This window comes from Odontomachus brunneus, unplaced genomic scaffold (assembly GCF_010583005.1).
Source record: "Odontomachus brunneus isolate Ranch 3 - 2012 unplaced genomic scaffold, Obru_v1 Obru_scaffold_039, whole genome shotgun sequence".
In the NCBI taxonomy this organism is placed as follows: domain Eukaryota; kingdom Metazoa; phylum Arthropoda; class Insecta; order Hymenoptera; family Formicidae; genus Odontomachus; species Odontomachus brunneus.
In genome coordinates, this window is record NW_022639489.1 from 1,118,764 (window position 1) to 1,139,577 (window position 20,814).

General features: G+C 40.5%; 1 protein-coding gene across 7 annotated transcripts in view; it reads right to left on the reverse strand.

The window, feature by feature from the left end:
* The window catches only part of LOC116844079, a 189,503-nt gene that overhangs the window by 167,833 nt on the left and 856 nt on the right, over window positions 1-20,814 (reverse strand). For 4 of the 7 annotated variants that reach the window (XM_032815200.1, XM_032815199.1, XM_032815202.1 and 1 more), the window contains exon 1: window positions 1,501-1,907. The exons of 1 other annotated variant lie outside the window; for it this stretch is intronic. The gene's annotated coding sequence lies outside the window, so the exon portion shown is untranslated. Of the gene's footprint in view, window positions 1-590; window positions 994-1,444; window positions 1,908-20,814 lie in introns of those variants that run through there. 2 more of the 7 variants (XM_032815198.1, XM_032815201.1) reach the window with 2 other exon arrangements.

Genomic DNA, 20,814 nt, shown 5'->3' on the forward strand with positions numbered 1-20,814 from the left:
CACCCTCGGACTGTCGCGCTTTCAACTATCCACCAACCCTTCTCGAGTCCCCGTGCAATTGGTTTTTCGTGTTCCAAGCACTTCGCTGTCCTCGAAATTTCTCGTTTTTCACTCTCTCACTCTTCACTCCATCCTCATCTGATGGAATGAGCGGTTCTCCGCTGGTGCGATACCCACGGAATCTCGCTATTGCGTTTCGCTTGATTTTCAGGTTTGTGACGGAGGAGTACGGAAAACGGGGACAGATTGTGGAATCTGTGTAAACAAGTCGGAGGTGTGCGGCGACAAGTTTTATTTACTTCTATTTTCTGATCCGGGGACGCGTTCCATCTTTTTCTGTGCCTTTAAAATCTCAAACTGGGTCGCTCGCTAGCGCGCGTGCGACTGTCACTTCGTTTATTCGGAATCTAATTATCTTCGCGGAAATATCTCTCTTTTCCATTATAGTTCATCATCCTTTCCTATTTTGTGATAAATTGCTTAGATTTTCTACACGTTATAAATTCGTAAAACATTTTTCCAACAAATTGAGAAAACGAGCATAATCTCTACGAGTGATTATATGGCTACTTTCTCGAAAAAGTTCTTACCGTGTTTATTAAATCAGGGGAACGCGAGGGAATATATTGTAATATATTGTAATGTTATCGTTGACACGTTCTTTGTTGTAATTTTTGATCGATTCGCACGAGACCCTGGTAAAAATGTATGCAGTTCACGCAGATATCCGCCACAGTTATTATCTAGTATTAATGTATTCTCATCAGTTGTAAAAATACAGCGTGGGAACTGGATAAGATCAGGATAGAGTTTCATTCAGTGGCTGAAGCAGTTCACTATACAATATGTGGACCGATTTTTTCCAAATGTATTCTTGTTTAGAGAATATCTTTACTGTTGACATTTTTAAAATAAGATTAATGGCGTTAATTAATTAATGGATGTTAAAATAAGATTATATAGCGTTCAACAAAGATAAATTAGTCTCTAATCAAGATGAATATAGTCAAACTAACGCAATCATTTTCTCATAGAATATTACAATATTAATATTCTTGATTATATATACAACAATATTGATATTTTTACTTATATATGACAAAATATAATAATAATGTAATATGTAACCATATATTATCAGCCATATAATCTCATTTTAACATTAATCTTATTTTTAAAATTTCAACAATAAAGATATTCTCCAAACAAGAATTTTTTTCTTTTGTATGTGTAGAAAAATAAAAAGCAAGAAAAAAATCTCTCAGAGGTATAAGGTTTTACAATTTTAACTAATCAAGTTTGTCTATAAAATTCTCTCCGCAAGTAGTTTCATTCTGCAGTTGCAAGAGTCAACACAACTGTGACTTGTCGAAAACTGCATTAACTTTCTACCAGAGGATGATCCCTTTGGACACTTCAGTCCGCAGCAATATTAGAAAATTACCGGCGACTATTTTTGTTGTACACATTACTAGCTACAATCATTTCATAAAGCTTCACCTTGCTTATATCGTCAAATAGATCATGATCGCAAGCGCACTCTCACTCGCTCGCTCTCGTCGAAGTATCCCGGATGCAGCACTAACCGAAAATCATCCTTCCGACGTCTCTCACCTACACGAGTGACGTATACGCGTATCACGCCGCGATTTCTTCGATTCCCGCTGGGAGAGAACGATCGCGGAGGTGGATCGGCGCGCACGTGATATCCGGACCAGCATACGAGACGCACTAAATCCTCAAGCTCCGTCCACAGCGTGCCGCGCGGCTCTAACAATAAACTTAGGTGTAGTAGGCCCACGAATATACCGCGCGACGACGACGAGGAATAACGTGCACACACGCGTGTCAGCCGTGACAAAACAGTCGCACGCACTGTGGGTGCGTGGGGCGCACTAACCGCGCGCAGTGCGACGCACCGAGTACTAGAGACGAGCCACTCTCGAGACATTGTTGGTGTGCGTCTTCCACACGACGGCCGGTGTGAATTGTCGCGTGTAGAAGACGAGAGCGTGTGTGACACGTGTGAGGGAGTGAAATCGACGCGGGTGGAAGGCCGGTCGCGTCAGTCGCGTTGCTGATGGTGGTGGTGGTGGTGGTGGTGATGGTGATGGTGGTAGTGCGCGAGTACTCGTCACGTCCCTCATGAATTCGGGGCTCATACGAAGATATGGTTGCATATGTGTACAGAATCTGTGTGTGTGTGTATGTGTGTATCTGTACGGGAAGCCCGCATTGTAGGCATCGCGCAGCCGAAATGTGATATAGCGAATCGCGTTAATGTCGTAAGGGGAATACGGGAAGCAACGGGTTAAGTGATATGCGCCCGTCGCTGTGTGTGTGAACTAATACGATTATTTCGTACGTGTCGTGCCGGCTGCATATCCTGAAAATGCTTTGATTCTGCCCGAACGCCAACATGTGTGTTGTTATTGTTCGATAAGAACAGCGAGAATCTGGCGGAAATTTTTCCGCCAGATTCTCATGAATGATTCTTCAACGAAACTGCTTGTGAAAGATTGCGACACGAGAAACGAGGCATGAAACTCATGCGTGAGATAGTATTGGATATTGAACGACTAAAGTTTTCTTTGGCTGTAATCGAATAATCAAAATTAATCAATCGTCGCGTATCAAATCACGAATATTCTCGTCGATTGATGAAATTAATTATTAATCCGTGTATAATCATTCACAAAAAGGTTTGATTAATAATTGGTTTCATCAATCGGGAAAACTGTTTACAATTCTATATATGACGATTGATTAATTATCAATTTACTAATTATTTTAGTCAAATGGAATTTTAATGAAATTTTAATCAAAATAATTATTAATCAAACCATGCTGTGATTGATTATAAACAGATTAATAATTAATTTCTCCAATCAAATAAATTATTTATAATTACATGTGCTCCTTCATTTTGATTATCGATTTGCCGATTATTTTGGTCAAAGAAAAGGAGGGTCCTTAAGGCCGGTTTTTGGCACTCTGAAATTAAACCAAAAATATCAGAAACGTTATATTTTTGTAAGATCTATAAATAAAGTGATTTTAGTCTAAAGGGACATATTTTGGTGTCTATTTATACTATAATTACTATTTATACTATAATTATATATTTATACTATAATTCTAATTAATCCCATTTTTACTACCAACCCATTTTTACAACGCTCAACCTACATATCATCTCCTTACATTTGTAATTATATTTGCAATATCGAGCGCGCGCGCACACACACACACGCAAACACACACACAAATGTAAAGAGATGATATGTAGGTAACATAAGAGCGTTGGTGATAAAAATGGGATTAATTAGAATTATAATATAAGCAGGCACCAAAATATGTCCGTTTAGAATAAAATTACTTTATTTCAATAGATCTTACAAAAATATAACGTTTCTGATATTTTTGGATCAATTTCAGAGGGTGCCAAAAACCAGCCTTAGAGACCCTCCTCCTTTCAGTTGATTAACGCCCAACACTGGCGTAAGATGTAAAAAACGATCAAAGCGAAATGAATCTTGTGATATGCACAATCTTGTAGCACGGTAAAAGAGACATAGTCTCTAATCCATTTAAGATAATTATCGATATTACTGTGCCTGTTTCTATTAGCGTGTCTTTCTATTTAAATAAGGCACAAAAAAGAATTAGCACAAATAAATAGAAAAGTATTTTTTTAATTAAGTTAAAATATTAAACTTAATAAAAAATACTTTTTCTATATTTAAATAAGCCATAGAAATAATTTGTTACAGCTTATTTAAATTAACAGCTTATTTAACAAAAGCATACTAATAGGCACAGTAATATGGTTACTCTAGCTTCTTACAAAACAGGATATTTCGATGGTATATAACAGAGAGAGAGGAGAAACGTGTATCAATCAGTTTGGAGGATGGATTGCAGATCAAGCTCGTGGCATTCGGAACGTGTGAATGTTATATATCGCGCAGTCCGTTCGGAAACGGGAGCACGCGTGTACGCAATCGATATAAGCGATTATAATTAGCTACGCACGCCTGGCTGTTTACGTGTTACAAACATGAGAGGAAAACGATACAAGCGTGTTAAGCACGCGTCACATTATTCCGGGACGGTGTGCGCGACGATCGCAATTATCCACGAAACATCAATTTAGACATAATCATGATACGGGCTGTGAGATAAACGTTTGTTTCACTGAATAAACGTCTATTTCGGACATAACGATAATTCGCGTTAAATAAAGCTCGTATCTCAGGAAAAGCCGGGGTTAGATGGCACGTTTTTTCAGAATTTTCAAGTTACAACTTTCACACCTAATTGTTGTAATTACTTGCAGTACAACTGTAGGAAACTTCATCCCAACTATTGACACGTCACTTCAACATGATGGATACAAAAAAATGGCAACACCACAAGGAGACTCTCCGAAATGCAGAGCTGAAAGGAGGTGGTTAGTAGAATCTACACTGAGAAAAAAATTTACTAAATTTCAAAAAACGTTTGTTTGGATAGTACTGTGAAGATATTTGTTTAAATTAAGTAATTATTTTCTAAAATTAAAGAAACAAATTTATATTTAAAACTTCTTTATTTAATTTTAGAAAATAACTACTTAATTTAAACAAATATCTTCACGGTACCATCCAAACAAACGTTTTTTAAAATTTAGTAAATTTTTTTCTCAGTGTAGAGGAGACCGGGATTAAGTGCCCTATATTTTAGAATTTTGAAGTTACAATTTCTCGGACAACTAATTATTGTGAGTAACTGTAGAAACATAATAGAGGCAACCTTCTTCTATGTATTAATACGAACATGCAGCAATATAGTCATCTAGTCCTGGTACCGGGATCAATTGCCCAGTAGTATAGGGCAAAGGAGGCCACATATAAAATATGCATCCAGATTAGTAGTTCCAGAATCTCCACGAGAGGTCTCCACAGTCCTCCTGTCAGCCCTTAATTATAGACCAACATTATCTTGTCCGCCCATATATTCAATCATTTTATGAATGAAAATTGCATTTATTGCCAGAAACAGTACATCATACACTTATAAGAAGTTTAATTCTAGCTAATAACACATATTGCTTAATTTTATTCAGTCACGATGGAGGATATTAACAGAAAATTTCGAAAAGCTCGAAAATTTACCTTATTGTTATCAAATCAATTATTTTCTGCTTTTTAATTATTCCGAATTTAATGAAACTCAAGGAAAAGTATTCATGTTCTAAAGGGACTATTTCGCAATTTTGTACTCTTCTCAAGATAAATACTAAAAAAGTACATGCACAACATACGGGCTGGGCCCCCGGTCTCTATATTTAGTGAAGGTGCCGAGAATACGCGGCGAGATCGCTCGGTGAATCCGTCATCGTGCCGCTTAATCATACAAATCGCTCGTAACGGACGGCTCGTCGATGCGAGGCAAGTAGCGTTAAAGGGTTAAGGGCCGAAATCTGCGCACTGCGAACTCCGCTTATCGGCCAGCACGTAGCGGCCGCGCGGGGAATTCGCGGCCGGTTCATCGACGCGACCCGCGCAAAAGCGCAGCATCCGAGCGTGCATATCTCGAGCGATCGATCGTTCCGGCGTTGCACGCCGGTAACCACGAATGCATACAGAATTTGCGATCCATTGCACTGAACGTGTGCTCCCCTTCTAATACAGGCAATCACAGCGGCGCACTCGTATTCCGCGTGTCCCGAGCGCGGGATTTTACGTCGGTCTGCGCGCGGAGACGCGAAATTTTCGCACCTCGGTAAGATCTTATTAAGCCGAGATCCGCCGAGATTCGCGAAAGTTCCTGCACGTGGACAGATTTAAATTTCCATTACGGCCTCTTGATCGCGGAAGTCTCCTCGTGGTCGTAGTCGCGGCATTTTGTATATTAACTTCTTCTCGAGACGCGCTTTGCCTGCGCCACGCGTCTCTCTACAGTCGAGAGTTTACTTAAGACCACTTTTATCTCGCCTATATCTAATATGAACAAAGATACGAATAAACAACGAAATAAATCTTCCTCACGCATGTTTTGCTCCCGTCAGAGATGATTAAAATTATTTCTAAATATTTTATTATTTTTATCGCGCGCTAAAATTCGGTTTTTGGGAGAATAATTTTATTGTTAATTATCATATATAAAATTGCAATGCACCTATTTATCATTTACCTGAATCAATTTATTATTTAAATAAATAAGTAAATAAATAAAATAAATAAATCTTGTTTACGTGTTTCACTTAAAGGATTATTAAAATTATTTAATCCGTAAGTGCTTTCTTATTTTTCTCGCTAAATCTCGCTTCTCGAGGAAGCAATTTCATTGTTCGCCAGTATACATGAAATTGCGCGATGCAACGTGTGCAGTATAGTTGCACAAAAGCCCGCGCCTACCAACACCGTTTCACGACAAACAACATTACTTTCGGCACGCAACATTACCCGTTACACGCGTCATAACGGCACCCATGACTTTATGTCCGGCCCGTTTTGTGACAATCCATGAAGCCCGTTAATCCCCCGCGATCCGTCCTGAAAGCCCGGCGCGATGTGTCCCTTACGCGCGTGCGATCCGCGAAATCGCCCGTCCTTTTCCAGCTCAACTGCAAACCACGAATGCGTGTTGGAACCCGCGATTCGCGCCCCCGACACGTTTGCACCCTCACCGACACGCAACGCGTCCCCGCAAACACGATATGAGGTCTGACGCGCTATAGCTAAACGCCGTCGTCGCGCCGTGCTCGTCGTAGAGGAGAGGATCGCCGCTCCTGTGTGTGTGTGTGTGTGTTTGTGTGCGAGAATACACGCGCGGCGGGACGCGCCGATGGGTGCTAGAAATATTATGCAGATAAAATATTCATGGTTATCGGAACTCGCGATCGAGACCGGCTTTATTTTCTGCGATGAATAGAAATGGTGCCACCCTTGCCGGCCTCCGAGACACAAATTCTTCTTTCTCCGCTCGACGACGACAAAAAAGGATCGTGGTACGAGTTTGCTCTGGTATTATCGACTGTGTGTGTATGTATAATATATATGTGTGTGTGTGTGTGTATATCTGTATTATAATAATTATCGGAATATTTATCGCGGATTTGCGGCAAAAGGTTGTTAATAATTATTATAATTAATAATGATCGCGTGATATCGAATATCCAATGCTTGGCCGATACTCGGTCTAAATGAACAGTTTAAAAAAAAGACGTTTTACACTGGTAAATAATGTATATGGCTGAATAAATGATCGATCGTAGCAAAACAATGAAGTAAGCTCCTCTCAGTGCAACGCGCGCGGACATGAGATAGTTGAATCGTAAAACGTGTCTCGTGAGGATTTGATGAAACTTGTATACACAGTGAAGTATTATCCAACTGTTCGTGCAATTAGAAAAAGATTGACTATGTAATAGTTGAGATATTTGCGATTAAATTTGACGCTTTTGATACGCGCTCTTATTTTTGATATCTTCCTATTATACATTATATAATCTCTATTTTTTAAACTGCGTGTGAAATTTTCATGAAAAGCTACTATGATATTAAAAGCTACTATGATATTAATATACACTGAGAGAAAAATTATCTTAAAATCAACAAATATTTCCTTGGTGGGTGCCATTAACATATTTACTTAAATCTACATTCTCTTTACTTAAATCAAATATTGTTTACTTGATTTAAATAAATAATATTTGATTTAAGTAAAGAGAATGTAGATTTAAGTAAATATGTTAATGGCACCCACCAAGGAAATATTTGTTGATTTTAAGATAATTTTTCTCTCAGTGTACAGATATTATACACAAATTTCAGAATTACCGACCATTTTTTCCCAAAATACAACGGTGAAAGTTCACAATTTACTGCAATACTCGAAATTTGTATTTAAATATCTCTTATATACCTCTTTTTAGTATCTGTATATCTTTATTAGATAAAAGACTCATTAGATAAATAAGAAATAATAGTCTTTTCGTATTTATAATATTGTGTGTACATGCAGGATCCGATGCAAAATGCTCCATGCCTCGTGTACATGTATTGATTAAACTGAACACAAAATTTCTCCACCACTTTGCAAATTATCACGTAAAAGGAGGAGGGTCTCTATAGCCGGTTTTTGGCACTCTCTGAAATTGATCCAAAAATATCAGAAACATTATATTTTTGTAAGAACTATTGAAATGAAGTGATTTTATTCTAAATGACATATTTTGGTGCCTGCTTATATTAATTCTAATTAATCCTATTCTTGTCACCTTCAAATGAAAAGGTACTGGAAACGCTGAGGAAGCTTGTAGAGAGCAGTATGATTTTTAAAGAAACGTATATTGCTAAATATCTGCACAAATAGTGTTTTCGTAGTTTCGAGCGCGCTCGCACACACACACAATTGTAAGGAGATGATATGTAGGTAACATAAGAGCGTCGGTAGTAAAAATGGGATTAATTAAAATTATAGTATAAACAGGCACCAAAATATGTCCGTTTAGACTAAAATCACTTTATTTCAATAGATCTTACGAAAATATAACGTTTCTGATATTTTTGGTTCAATTTCAGAGAGTGCCAAAAACCGGCTTTAGGGACCCTCCTCCTTTCGAGTTATTAATTGGAACACCAATATTCTTAAATTTATAACTAAAAATCTACATAGTTAAAATGATGGAGGATCTTCTCGTTTTCAGTTTGAAAACCTACAAACACATGCATTCTATGCATGGCACAACTCATTTTATCACTATCGAATGAATGAAAATGAAGTAACTAGCAATACATCTCTACCTCTCGGATGCACAAGTTATTATATAATCAATTTAGCCGCTACTTTTTTTCGCACAATGCCACAAACCCTCCTAAATGATTTGTGGGACTTAATAACGGCATGTCGGGTTTAATTGCCATTTTTGTGCGTGGTCCAGACTCACGGCCAGCATGGGGAATGTCTGCCGAGATTTGATTAAATTCTTAATTTGCGTGAGTGAAATTAACTCGGTCACGGAAAATATAAGTTTGTGGAATTAATTATCAAGAGCTCGGAACTCATTAAGGAACTATTGAAATTTTCATTAGAGTACAAACTTCTATATTTTACGGCGATAAAATCCCATCCGCGCGTTTGAAATTAAATTAAGTGATACTCCGAAAAGTTAAATATGCCGAAATGAAAACAAACATAAAGTGTAAATGTAATTTCAGTGTGAGGCGGTTGAGAGAGAAAGAGAGAGAGGGGAAATAAATATTTAGAATCTGACAAATTACATTAAATATCTTTGTTGTTGGTTTACTTATATCCAAATTTCGTAGAATGGCATAATATATCATATATTCTGTTATCGCAAACAGAAGAGCAAAAAGCAGCAATGTGAAAACCGCGAGAAATATGAAGATATTTTAACAATAACGTAGTTTTTTCGAAGTGATAATTCCCGAACATTATAAACATCAAACGCGATGACTTTGTGACAATTCATCGAAAAATAGACGTTATTACAAATATATCATCACATGTCCGTATACAATGCTCAAATTATGAATGCGACGAAATATTCGTGAATTTACGAAATATTTATGAAATCAACTGCCAAGATAAATCCAAAAAGCGTAGACGTAAAGGGATATTTCGAAAATGGATCGTAAAAATCAGACGGGTTTCCCGAAGCGATTCTGCCCTTACAATTGGTCGAAAATGAAATATGATTAAATTGCGCCTACGTTATGTGCCGAGTATGATGTAAGCCGGATGTGCTCGCAAAATAATTGGAAATATAATTAAACAAAGATACCGTAGGAACGATAACGGCTCCGCACGTTTCTCCTTTCTACTTTTATAAATCAACTCCCTCTCCTTCTGTCTATTTCTCTCCCCCTTTCTCCCTCCCTTCCTCTCCTCCTCTCTTTCTCTCTCTCTTTCTGTTTCTCTCCTAGCCGTTGTATCGCGGAAATCCAAAAATATCCCGTGGATTAAAATTCAATCATCCGCATGTTAATATAACGCAGTCACACAATAAATTCTAACTTCTCGCACGATCGATCGCCTCCCCCAGGAGGCAAATTAAATTCAATTAATCTCATATAAGTTTGCCCCGCGTGGTTGGCCTAAAATCAGCGTCCCGTAATTAAGCCAGCTGCTCCTCCGAAATAATTGGCTGTATAATTGACCAGAAGAGTGTGGAAACATGCGCGTGGCTGTTGCGTGCGGATCAATGGGAAGCCAAATGAGCCGCAAATTTACTCGTCAATTGCATCCTTCCTTTCTCTCCTTTTCCCCATCGCCTTTCTCACCATACTACACGGGCTATAAAGAATTTATAACGCGTCACGTCGCGGAACACGAGATATAATGGCGCTTGCGGGCGCGCCTCCGGACCAAACTGATGCAACTATATAGTCGAGAAAATTTACTGCACTCTCTATTTCTTTCTCTCACGCCGTCTGATCGTTCTCATAGAATCCCCCATAATCGCCATAGATGTAACGAGCCAGTCTCCCATCTCTTTCCCTTTCCTTTGTCCGACGTTAATTTTCGCATTTCACGATAGAGCTAGATAAGACGGTGAAAAATAGCGCACGACGCGTGACAGTGAATAACTACTGTCTTACGTCGACTTGCGATGCGCCCGTCGTTCCTTAGATAATATCACGTAGAGACAGAGATCCTTAAGTTAATTATGTAATGGCGGATGACAGTTAAGTTCCGTAAAAAGCGCCAGCACATGCAAATCGCCAGCACGATAATGGGAACCAGCAGATAAAGCATGCTCTATACCTCTCCTCTCTCTCTCTCTCTCTCTCTCTCTCTCTCTCTCTCTTGGCCTGTACCTCCTCCATTTCTATTTATAATCCTATTCTCTTTATAAGCGCACAAGTGCGAGACCGTCACAGTTGGTCCCAAATTATCCTCGTTATCGTGATATAATTAGTTTCTTCCTCCCTCCCTCCCTCTCTCTTTCTCTCTCACACACACTCTCTCACTCTCCCTCTTCCTCTGCCACGTTGTCGTGCCAGAAATTTAGTCAGACGCGGCAAAATGCTCTGATAATCGAAACGACGTGTTTCGTACACCGTGGCACTCTTCATTAGTCACATAAGCGTGCCATCTGAACGTGCCGCGCGGTCACCGCGATATCAGATTAAACGGTAATTAGATCCCGGAGATAAAGTGAAACGAAATAAAGGGGAACTCGAATCTTTGTGCTCGGTCGCTATTGGGTGACCGGTGACCTCGCGTACGCTCTGTAACGCGAAGTCAAACGCATTGGTAACGCATGTTTCGCAGCAACGATTATTAACAAGTCATGGGTTTACGTTCGGCCATTAGGCCTCTGCCAATACAGAGGCCGCCATGCGTGAATGCTAATAGTTCGGCTGAAATGGCGCGCACTCACGCCACTCACGCTCAACAATTACGCTCAACAATTACCAAACGCGATTTCCGCCCGAAAAGTCGTCGTTTAACGAAAGCGTTACGGCTGTTTAGCCGTGCGCCGACGATTGCAGCGACGAAGAATGCGGCTTGTCATAACACAGACGAGTGACTACGCGTTATGCGCGCAATTATCGGCGATCAATTTTCATATTATTTGTCTATGATTTTTACTTTGATACCTCGCGCCAACGGCAGCGAAAAAGATTGATACCTGCAGCCGGCAAATCCGAGTAAACTCTTGAAACGCTCATCCTGTATGGAGGTTTTATATAGAGTCTTCCAGACTTTTCTCCGCAATTTTTGTGGGAACGGATTGAAGTGAACATATATGAAAGTTCTATTCTCTCATTAATAACTAAATGCAATATTTTGTTGAGGCAACCATATTTAGGCAAGTGATAGCTTTAGCGTTTTCTCCGTGGGGACATTTCCACCTCACGCGTCCCATTGTGTAGCAAAGTATTAATGTAATAGTCAAAAGCCCAAATTTACCAAAAATAACCCGGGAAAAAAAGTTCATATAAAAACCAGATATGGATTTTGTCAAGATCTGATCAAATATAATCAGATATAACGTTATAAATGATTCAGATCTGTCCATATATAATCATATATAATCATATAATTATATATAATTGTATATATGATTATATATTATTATATGTGGACAGATCTGAATCATATATAACGTTATATCTGATTATATCTGATCAAATCTTGACAAAATCCATGCCTGGCTTTTGTCTGGGCTTTTTTTTCCCGGGAAGCGGGAGAACAATGATCAAATTTACCTTCGAGAGTCTCTCGCGCGAATTTCCAACCGGTTTCATCGTCGGCATTTGGTCCATTCGACAAATCATACCTGCGCGCGTGTGTCAGCGTTACCGTCGTATACTGAAACCGCCTCCCATACGTACTCACACGGCTGTTGCCGGGATTATAGTGTCAGGGTGGTCGCGTTAAGCAGAGTGCGACTTGCAGGGCGTGCGGGTGCGAGCAAACCCTTGGTTACGATGGCGTGCACGGCCGGCGAGTCCACGAGGAAGTGCGTAAGGCGATATTCCTGAATAGAACGGCCGGAAGTCGCGGCGAAGCTGCGGCCGCTGTCGCCGTCGCCGAAGGAGGGCGCGCACTCCAACGTGCGCCGCGAGAGAGCGCGCAGGATATACGCCGCAACCGCACGTCCGGTCCGCCGGTAATGAAATACAGTAACACAATATCCGCGATATACGTCCGCGGTGTGCCGTTACACGACGAGTACCCGCCCGCTCTGCGGACGTAATGTGCGGCCAAGGGTATCGCGTGGCATCTGGATTAATTCCACTTCGCGGAAACCTGCGGGCCGCGCGACAGTGCCGGGCTTCTTCGTGGGTCTCGCTGGGAAAATTAATCATCGCTCCGTCGCGACGGAAATTGCCCGGTAACGGGCTAGCAGCTTTTTCACTTGACTAAATCGATCTCGTTAGTGCTTGGATTCGGTGACCCCGCCACCGTCGCCCCCGCCGCCGCCTACGGCTCTCCCTTCGTGTTTTAATGAGTAGTCTGCTTTCCTCGCGCAATTTATTCATTTGATCGGGAACGTCTCGACCACCTTGGCTTTGCTCACTTTGATGAATCACGCCTTCGCGCGCCGTTTGCTGCACGTTGTTCTTACGTCACCAAACGATCCCCTCGTAATTATGTCACTCGCGTTACCGTGGTTACTTCAGACAGGCCCAGGCCCAGACGTACACGTGGATTCGGCAGCAATTTTGTTGCTTGCGATTGTACTGCATATTTGCATAGATAAGTGTTGCATACGTTCGACTCTTCGCCACCATAATTAGTGGAATTTCTTGAAATACTTTGAAAAATCGTGAAAGTCTCTGGGAACGATTTCTCTCTCTTTCTTTCTCCCCCCTCTGTGTCTTCTTTTTCTTTTTTTTTTTTATAGCACCGACAGATGCGTCGTCGCGCGGATTTATAGCGCATTCAAGCGGTATTCACTTGCACGCGAACGGCTGGCCATACGGAAGCGCCATAAAGCTAATGATCCTTAAGTGATCCGTACCACGACGACATGATGACTGTTGTGCCAGGGAGGATGGGATTACAAACGAATGGAATGGGATGGAACATCCCATCATTATCCAATGATCTACATCTCTTTACTGACAATGCAAAACACACCTCTGCGAGCGCGTACGAAAAGTCTCGCGGGACACGTTAAATTTACAGGGCGAAACGATTATTAATATTATCATCAATATTATTACAAAGTTATGCATTAAATTATTATAACTATACCTATGAAATTACGCATTAGTGTTCGTTGTCTTTTTATAATATTTACCGTCTCACGTGTGTGGACGATTCTGCGCGCGTTTTATTTATTAAAGCCCAAATTTTTCGAATGTCCGCACTGATCCGTGGCTAAAGATAAAAGCGACGTAGGAAAGAATGCGGTCGACGAAAACGAAGAAGAAGACAGTTATAGTGATCCAAAAAAAGACCATATGCATTCGATGTCCCGTGGAAAGAGAGAATGCTGCACGTTTTGCGTCTCATAAGACGCCGCGTGGCGATGGAAAAAGAAATTGTTGACTCGAGGCTTAATAGCTCTACAGTGTCAACATAATTAATCAGACACTATAAATCAAGCCAGGAAATATTAATGAAATATTCGTGGGAATATTTATGACTAACATACCGACGACATGGACACTTACACGGAAAAAAATTAATTTGCTGCAGCAGCAAACTAATTTGCTACATATAGACAGTTAAATATAATTCGCTGTATTAACTACTTTTTCTTTGCTGAAGAAACCTATTTTCTTGCTATGATAACAAGAAAATTTGCTCCTATAGCAGAAAAGTGGTTAACGTAGCAAATCTGCTACATAATACAAACATTTGTTGCAAACATAATTTATTGCTTTAGCTACTTTTTTTGTTGCAGGAGCAGATTTTCTTGTTATCATAGCAAAGAAATTGGCTTCTGCAGCAAAGAAAAAGTGGCTAATATAGCAAATTATGTTTAGTTATCCATAACAGATCTTTTTTCCATGTACAAATGCGTGTGGACTCATGTCATTAATTCAACTCACTATTTTATAGTATTCCCGCATAGAAGCTTCCTACAATTTTTCTAGATACAAATTCCGATTAGAATCGCCAAATTTGTCCCAAAATTCGTTATCTCACTAACAATTGAAAATCCTGTTGTTGTTCCAAACGTGGATTCTCCATTCAAAATCAAAACAAAAATACCACGGCAACACGCGTTTTTTGGTCGGAAATATAACTCTCTCTGCATTTTTACAGAATAAAATGGAGAATCCTATTTTTATACCAGCTGTTATATTAAACAGAATAAAAGATGTTTTGTTCTAATATCAAGTGAAAATCAGAAAGGATACTAGGAAAATGTTAGGTTTAGAATTACATGTTTGAAGTATTACATATCTAACTATGGAAATTTCTCAAACATTCCCAAATATAGCACAGATTTCAGATAATACAGAGATTCCAGATTATCTAAACTTGTTCCAAATAGGTGTATCGTATTGCGATACCGATTGGGAATTCCTTTTTTATTTCAATTATAGAAAATTTTCTGGGATCTATTAGGTGTACAACTTTGCTTCCGCCGTTTTTTTTCCAAAATTCGAGGCTTTATTGTAAAAAACTAGTTATACATTTATGTTTCAAAGTATTGTCCATCGCTGGCCACTACTTTCTCCCATCTTTCGGGCAGCGTACGAATCCCACGTCGAAAAAACTGGTCACCTTTTGAGGCGATCCACGAATCGATCTAATTTTTTACTTCTTCATAAGACCGGAAGTGCTGGTCAGCCAGGCCGTGTGCCATTGATCGAAACAAGTGATAGTCAGAGGGAGCAACGTCTGGAGAATACGACGGGTGGGATAGGACTTCCCATTTCAACGTTTCCAAGTATGTCTTGACCACTTTCGCAACATGGGATCGAGCATTGTCATGCTGCAAAATCACTTTATCATGTCTCGTTGTATTGCGACCGTTTGTCTTTCAATGCTCGACTCAAACGCATCAATTGCGTTCGATACCGATCGCCTGTGATTGTTTCAGTCGGTTTTAACAGCTCATAATACACTACGCCGAGCTGGTCCCACCAAATACAGAGCATGACCTTGGAGCCGTGAATATTCGGTTTGGCCGTTGACGTGGAAGCATGGCCGGGAACTCCCCATGATTTTCTGCGCTTGGGGTTATCGTAATGAACCCATTTTTCATCCCCAGTCACAATGCGATGCAGAAATCCCTTCCATCTTTGCCTTTCAAGCAGCTGTTCACAAGCAAACAAACGCCGTTCAACATCTCTCGGCTTCAATTCGTACGGCATCCAATTTCCTTGCTTCTGAATCATTCCCATGGCTTTGAGGCGTTTTGAAATGGCTTGTTGAGTCACTCCCAATGATCGTGCCAATTCTTCTTGATTTTGACACGAGTCTTGATCAAGTAATGCCTCCAATCCTGCATCTTCGAAAACCTTCTCTCTTCCACCGCTATGCCGGTCTTCGACGTCAAAATCACCGTTCTTGAAGCGTTGAAACCACTCACGACACGTTCTTTCACTAATAGCGGCCTCACCATAAGTATTTGAGAGCATTCGATGAGCCTCAGCCGCAGATTTCTTCATATTGAAGCAGAAAATTAAAATCTCCCGCAAATGACGAGAATTTGGCTCGTAAACTGACATTTTCAATCGAGAATAACTTTATGATGCAGACACAAATCGACTAATGTTTCTATGGGGTTATGACAGATGCCCAAGTTTATTGTATGACGTCTATGATCTATTTATTTCGACCACCACTTACCGCTAAAGCCATCTATAGGAAAACGGCGGAAGCAAAGTTGTACACCTAATAATTGAGATCTATTCTGATTTCCCGAATAATTGGTGTTACGATTCTAAGTGGGAAGCCCGGAGATAAAAGAAAAGTTGAAAAAGTTGAAAAAGCCCGAAGATAAAAGTAGTAGAAAAAGTAAAAGACAAGAGACAGAGAAAATCATAATCGTAATTTATAGAAGTATAAGAGATCTGCTGTTTTTAAAATACAGACTGTTAAAAATTGTAAATGTCTTAAATAAAACAATATATATTATATTTCCTCTTCAAGTATAAAACTTTAACATTATATTAAACATTTAAAAGTATTGCAATAATTTAAAACTAATAGTCGGTAAATTATAAGAATGATTTATTAGTTATTATAATCATACAACAGCCTTTTAAAATTTTAAAAAGAGTACACCTCATATATTTCTATAAAAATACAAAGTGATAATTAGTACCTTCATAATCACAATTATGAAGATACTAATAATCACTTTGTATTTTCTTGTGTTTAAAGCGGGATCTACAATGAGAACTTAAGCCATAAAACTTAAGCTTTAAGCCTGAAGCTGTAAAAAATTGACCAGTCACAGTCAAATATAAGGAAAATAACTGGTCAATGATTGGTCAATTTCTTAAGGTTTCAGGCTTAAAGCTTAAGTTCTCATTGTAGACCCCACTTCAATGATTCCTAGACGCGGATGTCGCGATGGGCAACAGGCAAATCGCGCATCCACCTCGGGAGCGAACGTCGAACGCACCGGAATCTCCGCGGACTACGATGGCCGATGCATCTCCATAAAACGAACGCGGCCGGCGAGTCGGTCAAAGCTTTGTTAAACCACACTGAACGCCCCGCCGTGTTAACGTATCAGTATGTTTGGCGTCTAAACCACGAGGCGCCGCAAGATCGTACCGGCCATCCATCAAGCTCTATTCCCGTTGTACAGGATGACCACCTGTATCTCGCTAAACAAGATTTACTCCGCTATAGATCATCGCGCGTGATCGAGTGGCCCGTCCGTGTACTCGACGAAAGAAACAATTAGTCGTCGGATGACGATGGCCCGGCGGGGACGGGCAACCCGAGAAAAGAAATTGATCACGCGGGATATCGCGATGGCCTCTCGCCGGCTTAGCGCCGCTCCTCGGGCTCCGAGATGCCGATTTATTAATCTTATCTGAAGTTGGGAGCAACAATTGGGATCTGATCGATCAATCGGACAAATCTGTCGTGAGAGGTGACTGTTTCTCGCGGCGTTTGACTCTAGAGACACGAAGGAAGGAATAATCAATGAGTCTGATGACGTGCAGTATTTGTCCTATCTGGAGTGGGAAAGAGAAGAAGAAAGACCGTATCTGTATCTTGAATAAATTCTTACGAGAAAGCTGCATGAAAAATTGATGAAGTAGCTATACTTTCAAATGCACACGTGTGTGTGTGTGTGTGTGTGTGTGTGCTGCACAATGTGCGCGCGCACGCGTCTCGCGGGAACCGTAAAACTACATCTTGTTTCCTCTTTTTGCCCCCCTGCCACCGGTGCCCTTTATCTCTTAGCTGTAACTTCGTTCTTAATGTCGTAAAACCAGAATGCTAAATATATACGCACTCAAAAAAGAACATGTCGATGACGATTGTACAGGTGACAACTATACGAATTTTATAGGTAGAATATTGTAATGTGTGCAAAATATATTGATCTCTACGTGGTCATTTGTAAAATGGTAGAGGACCTTTTTGTTCAGTTTGACCTACAAGTACACAAGTTGTTGACAGATGTTGTCACTGCAACTCATCCACCGTATTGAGCGTTTACAAATCATCTTTTACAAATCCTCTCATCATTTACAAATCTTCTTTAATTAATATCTCGATAGTTATAATACCGCAAAACGTTACAGGATTTTTGTGTTCACCTCAATTCGCTCCACATTCTCGCGAGAGATTGTGAAATCGAGCTGGGACATACACACCCTGCATATACATTACAATTCTACGTATACAAAACAACTCGTTGTCACCTGTGTAGTCACCATCGCTTTTTCCCCGAGTGCATTTTTACAGATACGTTCAGCGTTATTCTAGGCGCTCGCGTCCACGTTTCGACTGTGCTCCAAAAATATCGAAACTTATATCCCTCTCCCTCTGTGAGCTCCGCCACACGCCTAAGTTTACACGGAATTAATACCGAGAGGCTTATCAAGTGTCAACCCGAACAACGTACATAATCAATTTATTACATAGCGACGCCATTAATTTCCACGAAAGCGGCATTAAATCTCCTCTCGAAATCCCCCACAACTTCATCAATTTCGAGGGCGACGCGTCGCCGCTCAAACAAGTCGCAATCTTAAACGCCACGGCGCCGCGAACACTTGCACAAATCATATTAAACGCGAAACGAATTCCTCCCTTCCCCCTCGTAATGAGCGGCCGTAATGGTCGCCTTGAAAGTATCCGAGCCGCGAGAGCAGCGTCTTCTCAGAGGACATCAAATATAAACGTCAGGGCTTAGGGAGTGGCGAGAGGGGTCGATCACCGGCCGAGTTGCAGAGTCACCATGCTCTCATAACTCAAAATTCCAGACGACTCCGGTCCTCCGGAGTCATGCGCCCGAACTGGGGATACCGCGCTGGACCCCCGCTGATAATTTATGAGGTGCGATCCCCGTCGAAGCGGGTCGTTCAATTTTTGAACGGGCGTGTGGTCACGTGTAATATCGGCGGATTATATCGCGTCCGCGCCAAAGTTACTGACTTCGAAAATATCGATTCTTGAGTAATACATCTTGCGGTCGCGCGCGGGCGACGCGAGCGGAAGGGACCGCGGCGTTTTTACAATGCGATCGCGGTGCATTGTTAACACACGTGCGCGGGAAAAAGAGGTCGGATTAACCAAATGTCCGGTGAAATATGGACGAGCCGCAGAATTCAACCTGAATTCTGTGTGTTCAAGTTAACAGAATCAGTCTATATACGCATTCTAAAGTTCGTCCTCTCAAGAATACACTCGTGAAATATGTGTAAAAGGTTGCGATTCGAAAATCCGATTGCGAAATCGAATCAACACTGTAGCGGACGCAGTGGTGGCTAGCTGGTGGCGTGAAATTTTCACGCACCGCGGCTTCGCAATATTTTTGCGAAGATCCTCCCACAATATTTTTACGGAGACAACTCGCATGACGATTCTCCGAATTTCATTTTAACGAGAGAGATTCATTTAACGAAAAACATCTCGAGGAAATATGAACGACGCGAGAACGCGAGCGTGAGGAATTGGACTCGCGGCGATTGTAAAAAGATCTGCAAAGGCGTCCGCGAGCGAAACGCATTACGCCAATTGTCCGGCATCTCTATTTCTTCGTCCGAAAAAATCGGCCCACGTGAACGAACGAAAAACTTTCAGTTTACATTCTCGGCTGTCTATTTGCGAACGCATCATTCATACTTGAAGTGCCGTTTCTCGCATTGGAAACTAAAATCGCGACAATCGTGTAATTAACGCGAACAACGTAATTGCCAGACACATGCAATTGCTAAATTGAATTACTTCGCGATGGATAACATGTCGAAATTTAGCTTCGTGTTGGTTTGACGAATTGAATTCAACGAAATTCACATCCGTCCGTGAAACGCGAGTGCACGTGTAACAAATCTAGAAAACACGGCCGCGACGATCGCGAGGTCTAAATCAACGCGAGCAACATGTCGCGAATTCCTCGCGATGCGGCGCAATTCTGCGATGCGCATTGTACTACTCGAAATAGTTAGGAGATCAAGCTCAACAAATTATTGCGTTGATTTATTTTAAAGCTTGAACAAGATGCAACAGTAAGTAATTAGAGATCTTTGTCTCACTCTAATTTATTGCACCAATGTGCATTAGTTCAGACAGTTCAGCTAAAAAGAATAGACCTTAGACTATCATATTTATATAAATGTGCTCGCTAAACATTAAGATTAAGGATACATAACAGAGAATATTAGATATCTTAAGAATCAGTTACATAATATACGTGTACATTTCAAGAAGTGATCCCTCAATTATTTTAAGTAGTATATAATGATATAGGCATGCACAAACTAAATATAAAAATAAACGAGCTATTACGCAGAAATAACTAGAATCCAACCGATTGAAATTCTAGTTACTCAATTTAAGTTCTAATTACACCGTTCTTTATATCTTTTTCTAGTATAATAAGATGACCAGACATCCCAATTTTGTCCCAAATTTTTTCGAGTGCTATTCGGGACATCGATTTGTCATCATTTTCAATGATTGTCAAATAATTTTCAGATCTTTTTACCCCCCTCCCCCCTCCCCCCGCTTCACACATTTATGAAGTGTCCCGAATTCAGGGCTGGGAAATCTGATCATACATATACCATGAGCAGAAATGAGAAGATTACTTACAAATGACGTCTTCACGATACGCCCCGGCTATTCTCGACACTCCCGATATTTATTTCCGCGCGAGACTTACTTTCAACGAGTTAAAGACGCGTAAAATGC